Source organism: Gorilla gorilla, chromosome 3 (assembly GCF_029281585.2).
Source record: "Gorilla gorilla gorilla isolate KB3781 chromosome 3, NHGRI_mGorGor1-v2.1_pri, whole genome shotgun sequence".
NCBI lineage: Eukaryota > Metazoa > Chordata > Mammalia > Primates > Hominidae > Gorilla > Gorilla gorilla.
Genome location: NC_073227.2, coordinates 164,737,924 through 164,755,279, shown reverse-complemented (window position 1 = coordinate 164,755,279; position 17,356 = coordinate 164,737,924). Strand labels below are relative to the sequence as shown.

At 37.2% G+C, this 17,356-nt stretch overlaps 1 long non-coding RNA gene across 1 annotated transcript in view; it reads right to left on the bottom strand.

Annotated features, from left to right (window-relative positions):
* Positions 1-6: 6 nt before the first annotated feature.
* LOC109026492 (uncharacterized) overlaps positions 7-17,356 on the bottom strand; it is a 69,661-nt gene continuing 52,311 nt past the window's right edge. Inside the window, exons 4-7 of the long non-coding RNA XR_008679102.2 lie at positions 11,923-12,036; positions 9,208-9,352; positions 2,494-2,596; positions 7-662 (exon numbers count right to left, since the gene is read on the bottom strand). This is a non-coding gene — a long non-coding RNA (uncharacterized lncRNA). The remainder of the gene's footprint in view (positions 663-2,493; positions 2,597-9,207; positions 9,353-11,922; positions 12,037-17,356) is intronic.

Genomic DNA, 17,356 nt, shown 5'->3' with positions numbered 1-17,356 from the left:
ATTTTGTCAATGACTTTTATTCTCTCTTTTATATATTTCAAAGGTAAAAATAGTAAAAATTCATATAAACAAAGAAAATTACATATAGCATTCTCACAAAGACATCACATTATCACATTGTATTTGTATATATTCTTCCAATACTCTCTCTCTCTCTCTCTCAATATAATACATATTGTTTTATAAATTTATTTTTTTGAATTATTTTATGTTCTGATGGTATATAAATGCTATCTTGTCATTTGGACATCTACAAATCAAATAGAATTTTTAAAAAATTTTAAGTAAGTTCTCATCAACAATATAATTGCATTGTAGGTACACAATGTGATTGTCTTCACCAAATAAATAAATAAAAACCTAAGGCTTACACATTAAAAATAAAAATAAAGGAAATTATATGCTTACCCCTTTTGCATACCTGATTTCTGTTTACTAGGGCCCAAGAGAAGGTCCAAAACGTTCACATCTTGTGATGGCCTGTCTTAGTCGTACTGGGCTGCCATAATAAACAGATACCACAGACCTGTGTGGGTTAAACAACAGAAATTTATGTCTTCACAGTTTTCGAGGCTGGGAAGTCCAAGATCAAAGTCCAGCAGGGTTTGGTTCTGGTGAGGACTCTCTTCCTGGCTTGTAGACAGCCATCTTCTCGCTGTGTCCTTGCATGGTAGAAAGAGACGGGGTGAGCTCTCTGGTGTCTCTTCTTATAATGACATTATCCTGTTGGATCAGGGCTCTACACTTATCACCTCTTTTAACTTCAGTTACTTCCTTAGAGGCTACATCTCCAAATACAGCCACATCATGGGTTAGGGCTTCAATATATACATTTTGTGGGGAGCCACAGACACTTAGTCCACAACAAGGCCCAAGCCTAAAAATAAGAATAGGTCTAAATAATATGCTCTCAAGGAAGGATCTTGGGGAAAACCGAATGTACAGAGTTTAGTACCCCAAATCCATGCTAGGCAAGGCATGCTACTATCCAGATAGCAGCTAAGGTGTGACACAGGTTCACATAGTATAGTCAACTTAGCTGCTACTAGTATTATTGCTATTAGTGAGTCACTTTATTGCTTAAGTCTCAAATTTCTTATCTGAAAAATAGGAACAATATGTTCCTCTAAGGACTAGTGTGAGGATTAAATGAAGTTACGAGTGCCAACTCTAGAGCTTACACATAAGCCTAATAAATGTTAGTAGAAATGAAGAATGACAAACTGTTCCAGATCACCCCAAAGGATATCCAGCTGTTTCCAGATTGCTAAGTCCGTAAAGGTATGCTCCCAGAGTTCTAACCCAGTACCAAGGAAAGATCTGGATTTACTCAATAAACCATCAGCATATATTCAACGCACACTTCCTCTCTGCCAGGCTCTGCACCAGGTAATATACTTTCTTAGGTAGGAATTATCAGATTTAAAGTGCTAATTATAGTTAACATATAATTAGACAAGCACACTAGAGGGCAGTGTCTATTGGTAATGGTTAGTCTTTTAGGACCTTAGAGCTGCAGGTCAGGGTTCTAAGAAGTGAATCACTCTCTGATAATTATCAAACCTAACAACGACCATACCTCCTAAGCACATCTCAGTACTAAAGTTCATTGACTGTCAGACTTTTCTCAGTGTTTGCTCAGACAAAAGGAAGACGAGCTTTGAAAGCTGTGATGGGACTTGAGACACTCCTTTATATGCTATCAGCATATAAACAAAATCACAAAAAATCTTGGCTTTCCACTGACCATCATCCCAGGTAACAGACCCTAAGCTAGGTTCACCACTTGGCTATATCATTCAAATAACATAACTCAGTGAGGCTGGCACATCCATTATCCCCATTCTTAAGATGACAAATAATTAAAATAAAATAAAAGAAGATGTGGTTTTAAAAGTAACCTGGCCCAGGTCAAAAGCCAAGAGCTGAGAAAAGTTCCAAACACAAATTTTTCTAACTCAAAAGCCCATGCATGAGTTTACAACATGTCCAGGAGGGGCAACCTGAAATTAAGAAAGGCTGGTAATTTAGAATTCTGAATTGCAGGCAAAGGCCTCTTCTTTCATGTAACTTTCAGTAAAGACTGAGAGCTAGGATATAATGGACTATTCCAACTTGGTATCAGAGCTCTCAAAGGAAATGACATAAAACAGCTATTAGAAGGCCAAATGTAAAAGAAAAATAGGAAGAATTGACTTTTCAGAGCTATTCATTCTCACTCAGAGATGGAGTTGATATTAAACCCTTATTTATACTGGGTATGGAATCATACGCATTGTTGAGATCTGGGTCTGATTACACCTATGGCACTGTGCAGTGTATTTCAGTGTAAACAGAGTAAGTCTGAGTTTGATTTAGAGAAAAACAAAAAATACGCTAAAAAAATAAAAACTACATGTGAGGGGGAAATACCTCCCCTTTGGCCCCTTTGCTCCTGATCGGTGAGCATTTTTGCATTTTTCAAAGACATCAAAGGGTTGCTACAAGGTTTACCTTGCTCACAGGACTTTGGATGTATCTTCTAGTGCTGCTGAGAAGATGTGTCATGACAAGGCACATCCACCGTGGTGTGGTGTGTCAAACTTGAATCACTGGACTTGAGAAAAGGCGGCAGAGTTTGTGTTCTATGCTGAAGATAGCCCATGCATTTCTCTCAGGGAGGAAAAAGTTTTCGAGGTTAAAAAAAATTGAGAAAAAGGGTAAAGAAAAAAATAGGCTTTTTAAAAATATATAAACATCTGTTAAAATCTTATCTTAAAATATCAGTAATACAAGTAAATTAATGTACTAGTAGCAAGATTACCAATCTAATGCAAAGTCTATGCATTGCTCTTCATATGCCTATTCTATTCCACAAAGTTTTTGCAAGGTGGAATGACATGAAGAATATTGCTTGGAAAAATAGATGATCTAACTTTATAAGCATTTCTCAAGTATTCCTCTGATGCCAGAATTTATAATGAATCTGCTTACTACCCTGGCCTCAGCCAAATTATTGAATAATTTCCTTTCTCCTTCCAGTGAGTCTCACAGATTACTACACCTTTTTTACCCAAGAAGTCCTATCCTATTGTATCCTATTGTATCTGCCTGAAGCAACTAGATTCAGCTCCATCAAAGATATACCTTTCAAGAAAATAATCTTAAAAGTGAATTGTTTTAAAGATAAAAATGTATGCATTTTCTTTCTCTTCTGATCTTCTACCTTATGGTCTTCAGGTCCATTGTAATATAGGTTTTAGGGTAATGAGTACATTACACCAATAGATTTGCTCACATATTTAAGGAAAAAGCATAGCCTAAACATGCATAATATTAAAAGAAACAAAGTAAAGACAGGCTATAAAAGTAAACAGGTCAGAATAAATTTTATGCATAACTACAGAAGCCACCAGCAGAGGATGCAGTCAAAGCCCTATCCTTGCTTGTCTCTGGTAACTGCTTCCCAGTCATGTCTTATCACTACCTTGTACTCGGTGTAGCACAGCAAAGCAGCATTTGTCACTGACACAAGTGTATTCCAGGGCATCTAGAAAAACGGATATGGAATTAGCTCTTTCTTCAGCAGTCATAGGTCTGAGTCTCTCTGCCTACCACTTTTCATCTATTTTACTGAAATTCAGTTTTCTGAGCAATTAAATTCTGGCTGAGAGAAATGTTTCTGCAATCCTTTTCAATATACTCACTTTCCAATGTAATCCCAAACTCTGACTGGGTTCCACATTATAAACCTAATTCCTTAAGATTTATAGTATCTTAAACTTTCTTTAATTAGACTTCCAAGTTGTAAAGGACTGAGATAATTACATTTGGAATGTTTATAACTCTCATAACTATGTGCAAAGAGATACTCTGTTATCAAAAAATGGCCAGATTAATGTCCAGTAGCTGTCAACTCATCTTTTGGGGGGTGGGGCAGCAATGCACCATACTAGTTAATTTTGAGTAGCAAGCAAATTTATTTCTTCTGAATGATTTACCAGGAATAACAGTAACACAAAAATAAAAAGGCTATACAAGTGCCAAGTAATTAAGCATGGTAATGGAATTACATCAGGCTGCCATGTGGGGTCTAGGCTTCAGCACAAGAATAGAAAATTGATTTATACTATCTAGGTGATCATGTCTTCACTTTACATATCTTCTGTTACCAATTTATAATACTTTAGTCTGCTTTTTTCCTAATATTATGCCAGCTAGAAGGCATTTGCTTTAACTTCTGTATTTGTGGTCTGTAAATGTACAGAAACTTTCTTGTCTTTCAGAGATACATAGATAATATAAAGGATTAACTTTTCTCTACCCTGTACAAGTACTTATGTATTTGATTGATAAGTGTTTAAATTGAAAATCAGGCAATCAAGTTCTATTATCTGCCAATATTCTAAGCAGAAGTTATAAAATACATTATTATAGGGATAAAAAATAGAATAGGGACCCAGTTTATAAAAGAACAGTGATTTACTATATCTATGTTTATATATATTTTGAAGAACAGTGATTTACTATATTACTATTCATATTTACTGTATCACTGTTCTAGATACATATATATATATATATCTCCTTCATGCCCTTTAGGACACTAGTACATTTGTGAGTAGAAACTTGGAAACAGAAATGATTTAAGGAAATCAGTTCTCTAGAACACACATCTCTTAAAAAGGCAATAATATCTTGGTGTCCAAGTGGCCCCAAGTTAAAAATAATAGTTACTGACACGTTTTCTATTCTAATGGGTCTGCTACTCTTCCATTCTCCCACCGACCTTATCCCACAAAAGAATAGCCCATAGAGAGGTATTATGAATATGGGGGATATTTTTCTCTTTTAATTTTTATCTTGTCTTCTAAATAAAAGGCATAAAGATTTATGTAAAATGGTAAGTGTAAACAGAATATAAATTCTGCTCAACTGTAAGTATTAGAAGCTTCAGGATATTATTTTTCTAATTTTGAAGTTCAGAAATGTAGCAACAAAACCTCACTTGCAAGAACAGATGATCAAGTTTCAACAGATCACAGATCAGATCAAGTGAGAAAAAACATAAGATGACAACGATATCTCTATTTCCTATTCTAGAGAAATAAAGCTGAGATTTGGTCCTTAAAATTATGAAACTAAATTACAAAAATACATCTTCTCCTTTCTTCTGGCTTATTTTTCACAGGAGGGAAAAAAAGCCCTCAACTGGGTGGAATTTCTAGTGCAGGATCTGGAACCCTAGCAAGTTCTGATAGTTTCATGTCACATGATAGCATGTCACATCGTCAGGCACTCAGTGTGTTCTCTGCTTATTCACTTGGAAACTGGAGTCTGTACCAATCGAGATGTATTTCCAGCTAACCTAGGGGTCACCTTGAGTTGTTGACTGCCTGCAGCAAGAATGACAAAAACTTTTTCCAGTATTTTACAAGTATAATGTTAGACAATGTCATTTTTAAGGCAAGAACTAAATTGGAAAACTTAGCAATACACTAGAAAAAGAACGAGTTAAGAAAAAACAGAAATATGCCCTGTTAGGGTTAAGAAAACTGGCTCATATTATCCTGAATAAGATAAAGCTAATGGAAAAGTGTAAATTAGTCCAGTTAACCCTATGCTCTAGGCAAAAACAAAACAAAAACCTCTGTAAAGAGAAAACTCAGAATATATTACTCAAAATCCATTTGGCTCATAATGAATTTTTTCTCTTTTTATACTAAACCAAGGAATTGTTCTAACTCAGTGAAAACTCAAAAAATAAGCTAAGGGAACAATCACACATACAAAATATTTGAATGTTAAATACATGGTGAAGATGTTTCACTTCATTTGAAGTGAGTCAAAACCTTCTTGAGAGGCAGATAACAATATGTCTTAAGACCCACTAGACTCAGTAAGTCCAGCTTTGAAATTTAAGAATGTGCCCCAAGATTTAGCAAAAATTAGACGCTACCACAGTGTCCACATAAATAAATAAATAAATAGAAACTTATTGAGTTCTGAAATATCCATAAAATGAAACACTCTGAAACTATTAAAAATCATGTGAGAGAAGTTTATTTATTGTAAAAGAAAGATATTCAAGATTAAAATAGAAATTTGACCCAACTATTTTATGTGTCATTTTTGGGTATGGCCGTTTTTTCCCAGCTTAACTGGGGGAAAATTGAAACACAAAACTCTGTATTTAAGGTGTACAACAAGGGTGTCCAATCTTCTGGCTTCCCTGGGCCACATAGGAAGAACTGTTTTGGACCACACATAAAATACACTAACACTAATGACAGCTGATGAGCTTAAAACAAAAACTGCAAAATAATCTCATAATGCTTAAAGAAAGTTTACAAACTTTCTTTGAATGTGTTGAGCCACATTCAAAGCCTTCCTGGGCTTCATGCAGCTCATGGGCAGTGGGTTAGACAAGTTTTGTGTACAATGGGATGCCGTAAGCAGTACTGCCGTTTCCCTAAGAGAAAGAGAATGAGTTATTTTTTAAATTATTTTTTTCTTTTTTTCTCTTTCCTCCTCTGCCCCTGTTCCCCACTTCCTACTTAACTCTTTAGAAATGCCATTAGAACCTCTACCTTCCCTTCACCAGACACTCCCTACAGGACAAGTTCATCTAACTGTGTGCGCACCTAGAAGCCCCAGAGCCGAAATCTCTCCCACCAGAAGATTGCCTCTAGAGACATGAGTCCATTGACAACCTAAAGTTTGCCCACAGGAAACTCTCTCCCATCTGGAGAGTATCTCCAGACCACAGCCACCTTACAGTCTAGCACCAGCTCAACCCCTGGGTAGATAAGGCAACAAAGCAAGTCACCTAGACCCCCAACTGCTCCTTCCCTGCCTGCCATTCACGCCAAGTTTCCCTTTAAAAGCTCTGGCTTTCTGCCCCAAAAGTGAAGCAGTGCCTTTAAAGGCAGGAGCCTGGACTTCTTTCCATAAGCTAAGCTGTCGATTAAAAAGTCACTTTCTTTATATCACACCTCACTCTTGTAAACTGGACTCGGCAAGCATCGAGTGACTGAATCTGCAACTGAGTTACAATGCTTTGATATATGTAAATATTGTGAAGTGATATCAAGTTAGTCAACACCTCCATCACTTCACATAGTTACCTGGGCGTGTAGTGAGAACTTTTAAGGCCTGCTCTTTTAGCAGATTTCAAGGATACAATACAGAGAGTTCTCTACTTAAAATTTTTGAATTTTAAGATGGTGTAAAAGTCAGTCAGTAGAAACTGCATTTTAAGTACTCATATAACCATTCTGTTTTTCACTTTCAGCATAGTATTCAATAAATTACATGAGATATTCAGCACTTTATTATTAAATAGGCTTTGTGTTAGGTGATTTTGCCAAAGTATGCCAATATAAGCGTTCTGAGCTTATTTAAAGTAGGCTAGGCTAACCTATGATATTCTGTAGCCTAGGTGTATTAAATACATTTTTAAGTTACAACAAGCTTGTCAAAACCATGGCCCATGGGCAACATGCAGCCCAGTATGGCTTTGAATGAGGCCCAACACAAATTTGTAAATTTTCTTAAAACATTATGAGATTCTTTTGTGTGATTTTTCTTAGCTCATCAGCTTTCGTTAGTGCTAGTGTATTTTATGTGTGACCCAAGACAATCCTTCCAGCGTGGCCCAGCGAAGCCAAAAGATGGGACACCCCTGAGTTAAAATATTTTCAGCTTACGTAGAGTCTGTTGGGATGTAACTCCATTGTAAGTCAAGGAACATCTGTACAGTATTATTAACTATTGTCATCATGCTGCATATTAGATTCCCAGAACTTACTCATCTTGTAAGTGAAAGTTTGTACTCTTTGACCAACATGATTTGGGTGATATTACATGGCCCTAAAGAAATAATTTTAATTTCATCTTTGTAAAAACTCAGTCATATATATGACCAAAATTTTACCTCATCCCTGGCATTCACCCCTTGAGCCTACAGAGTAAGCAATGTGGTGGGCAGAAGTAAGTCTAGACAATACAGTAAGGGAGTCTGCAATATAAAGCTAAAGTGACAAAGTACATGAGGTTTTAAATGCACACAGCATCAGAATAGGTGTGTGTATACTCATTCAATTTATTAAGAAAGAAAAAATATCAAATAGCTAAAAAACATATTTCACATTAAAACTGCATATTCGTACAAATGGTGAAACCCTTATCTCCGCATACCAGTCACATAGAAATAAGAGAATGAAGCCAGTATCACCCTAATCCCCAAACCAGGAAAGGACATAACAAAACAAGACAACTACAGACCAATATCCCCAATGAACATAGATACAAAAATCCTCAACAAAGTATTTGCTAACCAAATACAGCAGCACATCAAAAAGATAATACACCACGATCAAGCGGGTTTCACCCCAGGGATGCAGGGATGTTCTAACGTATGCAAATCAATAAATGTGATACACTACATAACCAGAATTAAAAACAAAACCATGTGATCATCTCAAAAGATGCAGAAAAAGCACTTGATAAAATTTAGCATCGCTTTATGATTAAAAACTCTCAACAAACTAGGCATAGAAGGTACTTACCTCAAGTTAATAAAAGCCATATATGACAAACCCACAGGCAACATCATACTAAATGGGGAAAAGTTGGAAGTGTTTCCCCTGAGAACTGAAACAAGACCAGGATGCCCACTTTCACCCCTTCTATTCAACATAGGACTGGAAGTCCTGGTCAGAGCCATCAGTCCAGAGAAATAAAGGGCATCCAAATCAGAAAAGAAGAATTACAACCTCTATGGAAAACAGTATGGAGATTTCTTAAGAAACTAAAAGTAGATCTATCCTTCAATCCAGCAGTTCTACTACTGGGCATCTACCCAAAGGAAAAGATACCACCTTACTCCTTGCAAGAATGGCCATAATTAAAAAGTCAGAAAACAATAGATGTTGACCTGGATCTGGTGAAAGTGGAATGTTTATACATTGCTGGTGGGAATGTAAATTAGCACAACATCTATGGAAAACGGTATGGAGATTCCTTAAGGAACTAAAAGTAGATCTAACTGTTTGATCCAGAAATCTCACTACCGGGTATCTACCCAAAGGAAAAGAAATCATGACATGAAAAAGACACATGAACACATATGTCTATTGCAACCCAATTCACAATTGCAAAGATATAGAAACAATGTAAGTGTCCATCAACCAATGAGTGGATAAAGAAAATGTGGTATATACGCACCATGGAATACTACTCAGCCATAAAAGGAATGAAATAATGTCTTCTGCAGCAACTTGCATGGAGCTGGAGGCCATTATTCTAGGTGAAGTAACTCAGGAATGAAAAACCAAACACTGTATGTTCTCACTTAGAAGTGGAAGCAAAGCTATTAAGTACACAAAGGCAAATAGAGTGATATAATGGACTTTGGAGACTCAGAAGGGGGAGGGTGGAAGAGGGGTGAGGGACAAAAAACTACACATTGGGTACAATGTACACAACTCGGGTGAGGAGTGCACTAAAATTTCACAATTCACCACTATGTATTTCATCCACGTAACCAAAAACCACTTGTACCCAAAAAGCTATCGAAATAAGAAAAAAATAAAAACAAAAAATATACAAAATGTATTAATAAGCGCATAAATCTCTAACACAAAAGAGCGAAAGTTCTGTATACCACTAGCAGCGGTGTCCTAAAAGAAACAGGCAACCAGGATATATAGCAGTATTTGGGTGTGTGAGAGTCAAAATATCCTCATCCATAAAAGAACACCATGAATTTGAAACAAGTTACATAACTGGTTTTATATGAAGTTCTAAGTTGTCACATATAACATATGTTACATGATTATACATATAATAATAAATTGTCAATATAAATTACCAGAATTGGCCCGAGAAAACGTGGACAAAAATGAAAAGGCTAATTATGAAAAAAGAAATTGTTAAAGGCTAATTACCAAAACTTCATAACAAACATCATACTTAACAGAGAAACTGTAGACATATTTTTAAGACTAAGAGAAAATAATATTAGCTATGACATACGTACAATTCCTACTTAGAAGGATAAAGTCAAGACAAAGAAATAAAAATTTTAAATTATTAATATTATTTTTGATTGACAAATTGCAATTATATACATTTATGGGATACAATGTGATGTTTTGCTACATGAATACAATGTGGAATGATTAAACCAAACCAATTAACATATTCATCCCCTTGATTACCCATTATTTTTTATGGTAAGATATTTCAAATTTGTTCTTAGTTATTTTGAGACATAAATACATTATTATTGGCTATAGTCACCCTGCTGTGCAATAGATCTCAAAAACCTATTCTTCCTTTTATGTGAAACTTTGTACCCTTTGATCAACAGCTCCCCATTCCCTCCCTCCCCCACACCCTACCCTCGGGAGACAACCATCCTACCTCCTTCTTGAAGTAAAACATACATATGAAGTATTCCATTAAAATAAGAAATACACAAAATTGCAGCAAAATCAAAGGCAACTTCTATTAGCATTTGATTGGGGCCTTCAAGTAAGGTATAAAGTGTCAGATAGGTTGCTAAGTAGTGAGCATTATGAGTACAGCACCTGAGCACCCAACATATTTTTAGGACATGTTCTAATTTGTATAAGACAAGAATATTTTATTTTTAAAACTACAGTAGGAGAGAGCTTGAGAGCCCATCTTTTTGGCAATGTCAATATGATGCCTCTACTTCTGATCAGAGGCCATCTATTCTGAAAAACACCATCTGTCTTCTTCCTACTCTTCTTGTCACCCAGCCTGAACTTTCCCAGCTGCCTCATCTTCCCATCCCCTCCCTTAAGCACCCAATTTCAGGTGAAGTAAGAAAGGAAATATTTTGTTAGAGAGTTAGTGACAAGAAAGCAATTCTTTTTCTGCCCCTCTTCCTATCATATAATATATAATTATATATAGGTATCTAATATATATTCTAAAAAGCATTTCACAAAGCAACAGAACGTCAAACCACAGAATTTTATAAAGCAAGGTCGTTTTCTGTTTTCAAAACTATGTAGAGTGACATTTGCCAATTTGTGGAAGCCCCTCTCCACCTTGAGCCAGAGTCCTCTCCCCATTTCCACCTCTGCCTCTGCCAAAATTGAAGAGGGCACCTGAGATGCTAGACAGATCTCAATCATCCTAAGTTCCACAAAGTCTTGTCCAAATCCAACATTGGTTTGCCCTTTCTAGAATTTGCTTTTTGTTTTTATTTGGAATAATATGGATTTATCACATGAATTATTGTCTCCTCTTTTCTCAAGTGAAGAAAAAGGGCCCTAATCATATTTTTACCTAAGTACTAGTTTAAGATGAAATGAAGAATCAATACACCAAGGATTTCTTAGCAGGGGTAAGCTTAGGGTAGGGAGCTTGTACAGAAATTAGAGAGTATGTAATCACGTTTTGACACATGCTCATGAATCCAGAATCAATACATTGAAATAAAGCCAGATCATTAGTTTCCTTTGTAAACTTAGACTTAACTAAATGATTTGGATGATATTCAATACACAGTTTTGGTTATAAAACCACATGATGTAAACAGTATTTCACATAGCAACAGAACATCAAACCAGATAATTATACAAAGTAAAGCCTTTTCTTGTGTTCAGAAAGTCTTTGCATTAGTCTCAACATTTCCGACATTCCCACAAAGAAATGAAAATTTGGAAATGGCATAAAATTATTTAGTATTAATTGAAATCAAGCCCCATTTTGTTAGCACTTGAAAATTAAGTGTGTAGCTATTTGGGAAGATGAGTTGCATTTATGTTGATGTTTATGTTATGTAGACTACATGATGAGTTTTGACTAATGACCAAATATGTTGTTCCTCATCAATTTACTTAACCTATTTACACCTTTTTCCTGGCCAAAACTTCTCACATATATAACTCCGGTTTACTCAACTGACTGTGGAGCTGACTTGATCATAGATTTGGCAGGCAACCAGCCCTTCTCCCCTTCCCTGAGATCACCTTAGACTTCCTCCAATGAGAGTTGAAACAACTTGTTTCCTAGGAACTGGAAGTTAAAAGCATATCAGAATTACATAACTAGCAAGAAAATGTTTCACCATCTAAAGTGATACTTCCAGTTTACAGAACCCTCCCCCTTTGAGCCAGAGTCCTCTCCTATTTTTACCTTCTCCCCCTTCCAGAATTGCAGAGGATGTTTGAGATACAAGAAAGTGGCCATGACCCACAATGAGCACTCAGATCTACATGGGGACTCTGGCTAAGCCAGTCATCCAAGATCGTTCTAGTTATTATTATTCTTTTAGAATAGCTCTGACTTGATTAAATATATTTTATAATGCTTAAATGAAAATGTGATGCCATTTTTGGAATGTTACTGGGTAACTTGGTCACTGGCTATAATTTTTTTTTTCTTTTTTTTTTTATTATACGTTAAGTTTTAGGGTATATGTGCACATTGTGCAGGTTAGTTACATATGTATACATGTGCCATTCTGGTGCGCTGCACCCACTAACTCGTCATCCAACATTAGGTATATCTCCCAATGCTATCCCTCCCCCCTCCCCCACACCACAACAGTCCCCAGAGTGTGATATTCCCCTTCCTGTGTCCATGTGATCTCATTGTTCAATTCCCACCTATGAGTGAGAATATGTGGTGTTTGGTTTTTTGTTCTTGTGATAGTTTACTGAGAATGATGGTTTCCAATTTCATCCATGTCCCTACAATTTTATCATTGATTATAAGTAACTATAATTACTAGGAATCGGAGAACTGAATGATATATGGTAAAGCACTGGACTGGCAAATTTGGGTTCTCATACCATCCCTCCAAGATATTTGCTCGGTTTCCTTAGTTAATTATCTTAACCTCTCTGTACCTCAGTACACTCATTGGTAAATAAGGGACGATGTTAACTCTCCCACCTACTATACGGTTCTTGTGAGGGTCAAATGACAGACTCCAAAGTAATTTGAAAACTACAAAGCACTTTGCAAATTCAACAAGTTACTTTGTATACCCTTAGAGATATAACTTATCAAAAATTTTAAGCCAACAATAATTAAAGAAAAAACTTTGCTACTGAGAAGCAGCCATAAATTTCTAGTTTACCATCCTTACAGTTTATGATTTAAATATGTTTTTATGTGTGGATTGGATATGTAAAAGGAAAAGTTGTTTCTACATCAATCATATCTTTCTTTGGGTTAAAAGCATCACAAACCATTTAAATAACTTCACATTTATCTTTATCTCCTCTTTCTCCCACATGCTCCATATCAAGTCAATCAAATCAGTGAGTTCTCCTGAGATGTCACTTCATCTGTCTCCCCTCCCTCACAACTACTGGTACTCTCCACATAGTCAGGCCTATTTTAGCTATAAGTGGCTTAGGGAGAAAAAAAATAATTTATTTATAAATTTTTAAATTTCAGAAGTAACTTATAGCTTCAGGCATGTTTGGATTTAGGAGTTTTAAACAATATTGTCCTGACTCTGTTGTCTCCATCAAAGGGTTCTGCTTCCCCGGCTTTCTCTCACAGGTCCTGCACGTACAAAGGCAAAAAAGGCCATTAGCAGCTCTGGCCTTAAATCTACCAGCTGAGAAACCTCAGTGGAAACAATATCACTTTCCCACTAACTTTCATAGAAGTCCAGTGCTGACACTCTTTGGGCTGACTAGGGTCCCATATCTTTCTCGGACTCAAGCCCTCTGATAGGAGAGATGGAACATAGTCATGGGCCAGCCTGAGTAGCATGCCTGCCACACCTACCCACCCACCTCCCATTCTTAGACCCCAGAAACTGGGTTTATCCCACCGAAAAACACAAGGACTGACAGTGGCTTTCCACTTCTCAGAAGTGGCTTTCCAAGTAATAATAATAAATAATATTAGGAAGAAGGAGAAATAGAGGCTGGTCAAGCAAGGCTTTTGAACATTATACCCTCCTTGCCTAGGTCCTCATAATCTACTATCTCCCTCCAGATTTCATAAAATTGACCTAAGAGTAAGTAGAAGAAACCACATGTACGTGTAAGAGGTATACAAGAGGGGGCTATTTAACCAATGAACAAAAAGAAAAACAAAGTAAAATTTAAAAAGAAAAAAAATCATTTGTTTGAAGGCATGGGAGAGCTTCCAAAGCGATAAGAATCTGAGATGTCAAGATCCCGGAGAGAAGAGAAATGTAGAAAGGTGAGACAAATTCTGAATGTCACTTATCCTTAACGGCATTTGCCAATTCTAAATATGGGCTGGAATATTAATAATCCTCAGCCCCTGCTAAAAGGCAGATAATCTAAGAGAGCTCTTGATCATTCATAAATCGAGGTAGACAAAAAATTATAGTTTGATGCTGTGAAGGCAGCCAGGATTTATGAGTACAAGCCTGGAAAGAAGAGAGGTGCGAAAAAGTAAGCACAATACTAAGGTCGTTTTCCTATAAAGGCATTTTCTGAAGTAAGCTGATTAGAGTGAGAGGCTAGGAAGCCAAGCATACAGCCGTTGAAAATCAAATCAGAGTTTTTAAACATCTTTTAGTGCTGAGAAGACAAAACTGGAGGCCATGACTAACTAAGGGAGAGGGGCAACAGAGAACACTTCATACTCTCATTCGAGACCTTTAGGGGCTATAACACTCCAGGAAACCAATCTTAAGAAGACTGAAACCCAGCATTTGGTCTTCTCCTTTACTTGATTAAGGTGATTTGCCTCCACTATAGCTTCCAACCAGAGGACAGGGCAAACTCTCTCAGGAAAGCTATAACACAATCCACATCATCCCTGCTTTTTTATATTCAGTATCTGGCATTCAACAAAAATCTACCAGGTATACAAAATATAGCAATAACACAACAAATAGGAAGAACACAAAAAAATCGACAATGGGAAAAGACTCACAGATGATGCAGATATTGTCATTAGCACACAAAATTAAAATAAGTGCTTAAAATGTTTAGGAAATAGAGGGTAAGATGGGGAGTTTCATCAAAGGAATAGACTTAATCATATAGAAATTTGAGAACTGCAAAATAAAGTAACAAAAATTAAGAATTTGATATATGGATTTAATAGCAGTTTGGATATAGCAGAATAAAGAGTTAATGGACTACAACATCAACTGGAAATGTAGGCAGATGTAGACAGATTTTAAAATATGTTTTGTGGCCAGGCACAGGGACTCATGTCTGTAATCCCAGCACTTTGGGAGGCTAAGGTAGGCGGATTGCTTGAGCCTGGGAGTTCAAGACAAGCCCAGGCGACAAAGCAAGACCCATTTCTTTTTTTTTTTTTTTTTTTTTTTTTTTTTTTTTTTTTTTGAGACGGAGTCTCGCTCTGTCGCCCAGGCTGGAGTGCAGTGGCGCGATCTCGGCTCACTGCAAGCTCCGCCTCCCGGGTTCACGCCATTCTCCTGCCTCAGCCTCCCACGTAGCTGGGACTACAGGCGCCCGCCACCACGCCCGGCTAATTTTTTGTATTTTTTAGTAGAGACGGGGTTTCACTGTGTTAGCCAGGATGGTCTCGATCTCCTGACCTCGTGATCCGCCCGCCTCGGCCTCCCAAAGTGCTGGGATTACAGGCGTGAGCCACCGCGCCCGGCCGACCCATTTCTTAACTAAATAATTAGCTGGGTGTGATGGGATGTTCCTGTAGTCCCAGCTACTCAGAGGGCTGAGATGGGAAGATCGCTTGAGCTCAGGAGTTCTAGATTGCAGGGAGCCGTGGTTGTGCCACTGCACTCCAGACTAGGCAACAGAGTAAGACCCTGTTTCTAAAACACACAAAAATGGGGTTTTTAAAATTATAATTAAAAGCTAATAATGTTCTTTATTGTTGGAAGAAAGGAAAAGTACAAATGAGTTTTATTCAAACAAAAACAAAATGGGACAAAAAAGAAAGATGATATGAGTGGAAGAAATATTCCTCTAAGCAAGGACCCATTACCTGGGTCCAGACTGGGGATGGAAAGGTTCTCTACATGACTGTGTTTTCTTTGCAGAAGATGTATTTTTCTGTATGCCGTACTCTTCTATAAGCTGGAAAACAAAAGTAAAATTGATACTTAGATCATAATAAAGCTAATAATTAGGAAAGCTTATGACAATTAAAGGACACTGCTATGCTTTGAATGGTTGTCCCCTCCAAAACTCATGTTGAAACTTAATCTCCAATGTGGCAGTATTGAGAAATAGGGCCTTTAAGAAGTGATTGGGTTCTAACAGCTCTACCCTCTCGAACGTATGACTCTATTAATGGATTAATGGGTTCTCATGGGAGTGAGACTGGTGGCTTTATAAGAAGAGAAAGAGAGACTTAAGCTACCACACTCAGCCACCTCACCATGTGATGCCCTGTACCACCTCAGGACTCTGCAGAGTCCCCACCAGCAAGAAGGCCCTCACCAGATATGGCCCCTCGACCTTGGGTTTCTCAGCCTTCATAACTGTAGGAAATAAATTCCTCTCCTTTATAAATTACCCAGTTTCAGGTATTCTGTTATAAGCTACAGAAAACAGAAAAAGACAGACTCTTACTAATGAATCTAAAGAGTATAAGCACTGAAAAGACCTTAGTGTTAAAACTCCTGAAAATTAGGAAGGGGATACATACTGAGAACTGGTTTTTGTGCATAGTGTAAATACGCAACGTGAACTCAGAATCAGATGAAAAATGAGAGTTCAATTATGTAGTCTATTAATTTAGATTCCGAGCAAACCACACGAAAAGATTTCAATGGCCGGGTGTGGTGGCTCACGCCTGTAATTCCAGCACTTTGGGAGGCCGCGGTGAGCGAGATCACCTGAGGTTGGGAGTTCAAGACCAGCCTGACCAACAGGAGAAACCCCGTCTCTACTAAAAATACAAAATTAGCTGGGCATGGTGGCACACGCCTTTAATCCCAGCTACTTGGGAGGCTGAGACAGAAGAATTGCTTGAACTGGGGAGGTGAAGGTTGAGGTGAGCCAAGATGGTGCCATTGCACCCCAGCCTGGGCAACAAGAGTGAAACTCCATCTCAAAATACAAAAATGAAAAATAAAAATAAAAAAGAAAACAGAAAAGATTTCAAGTGTAAGCAATTTATTTTTAGAGAATTAAGCATTAGGAGAGTACATAAGTGAAACTGGCCAAGGATAAAAGTTGTATTACAAAGCCAGCTACCATTGTGCACTACCAGTGCCTAATACGTTAGAGCTCTGGAAAATTGTATAAAATATACGCCTACAAATTATCCAACCAGAGGGATAAGAAAGCTGGCATTTTCATAAACCAACTCCTATCATTTATTGTTTGAGGATTGAATTGAATATGTCAAGTGGAGACAGGGCTAATTCCCTAGAACCTCCAGCCTGGAGTTTGCA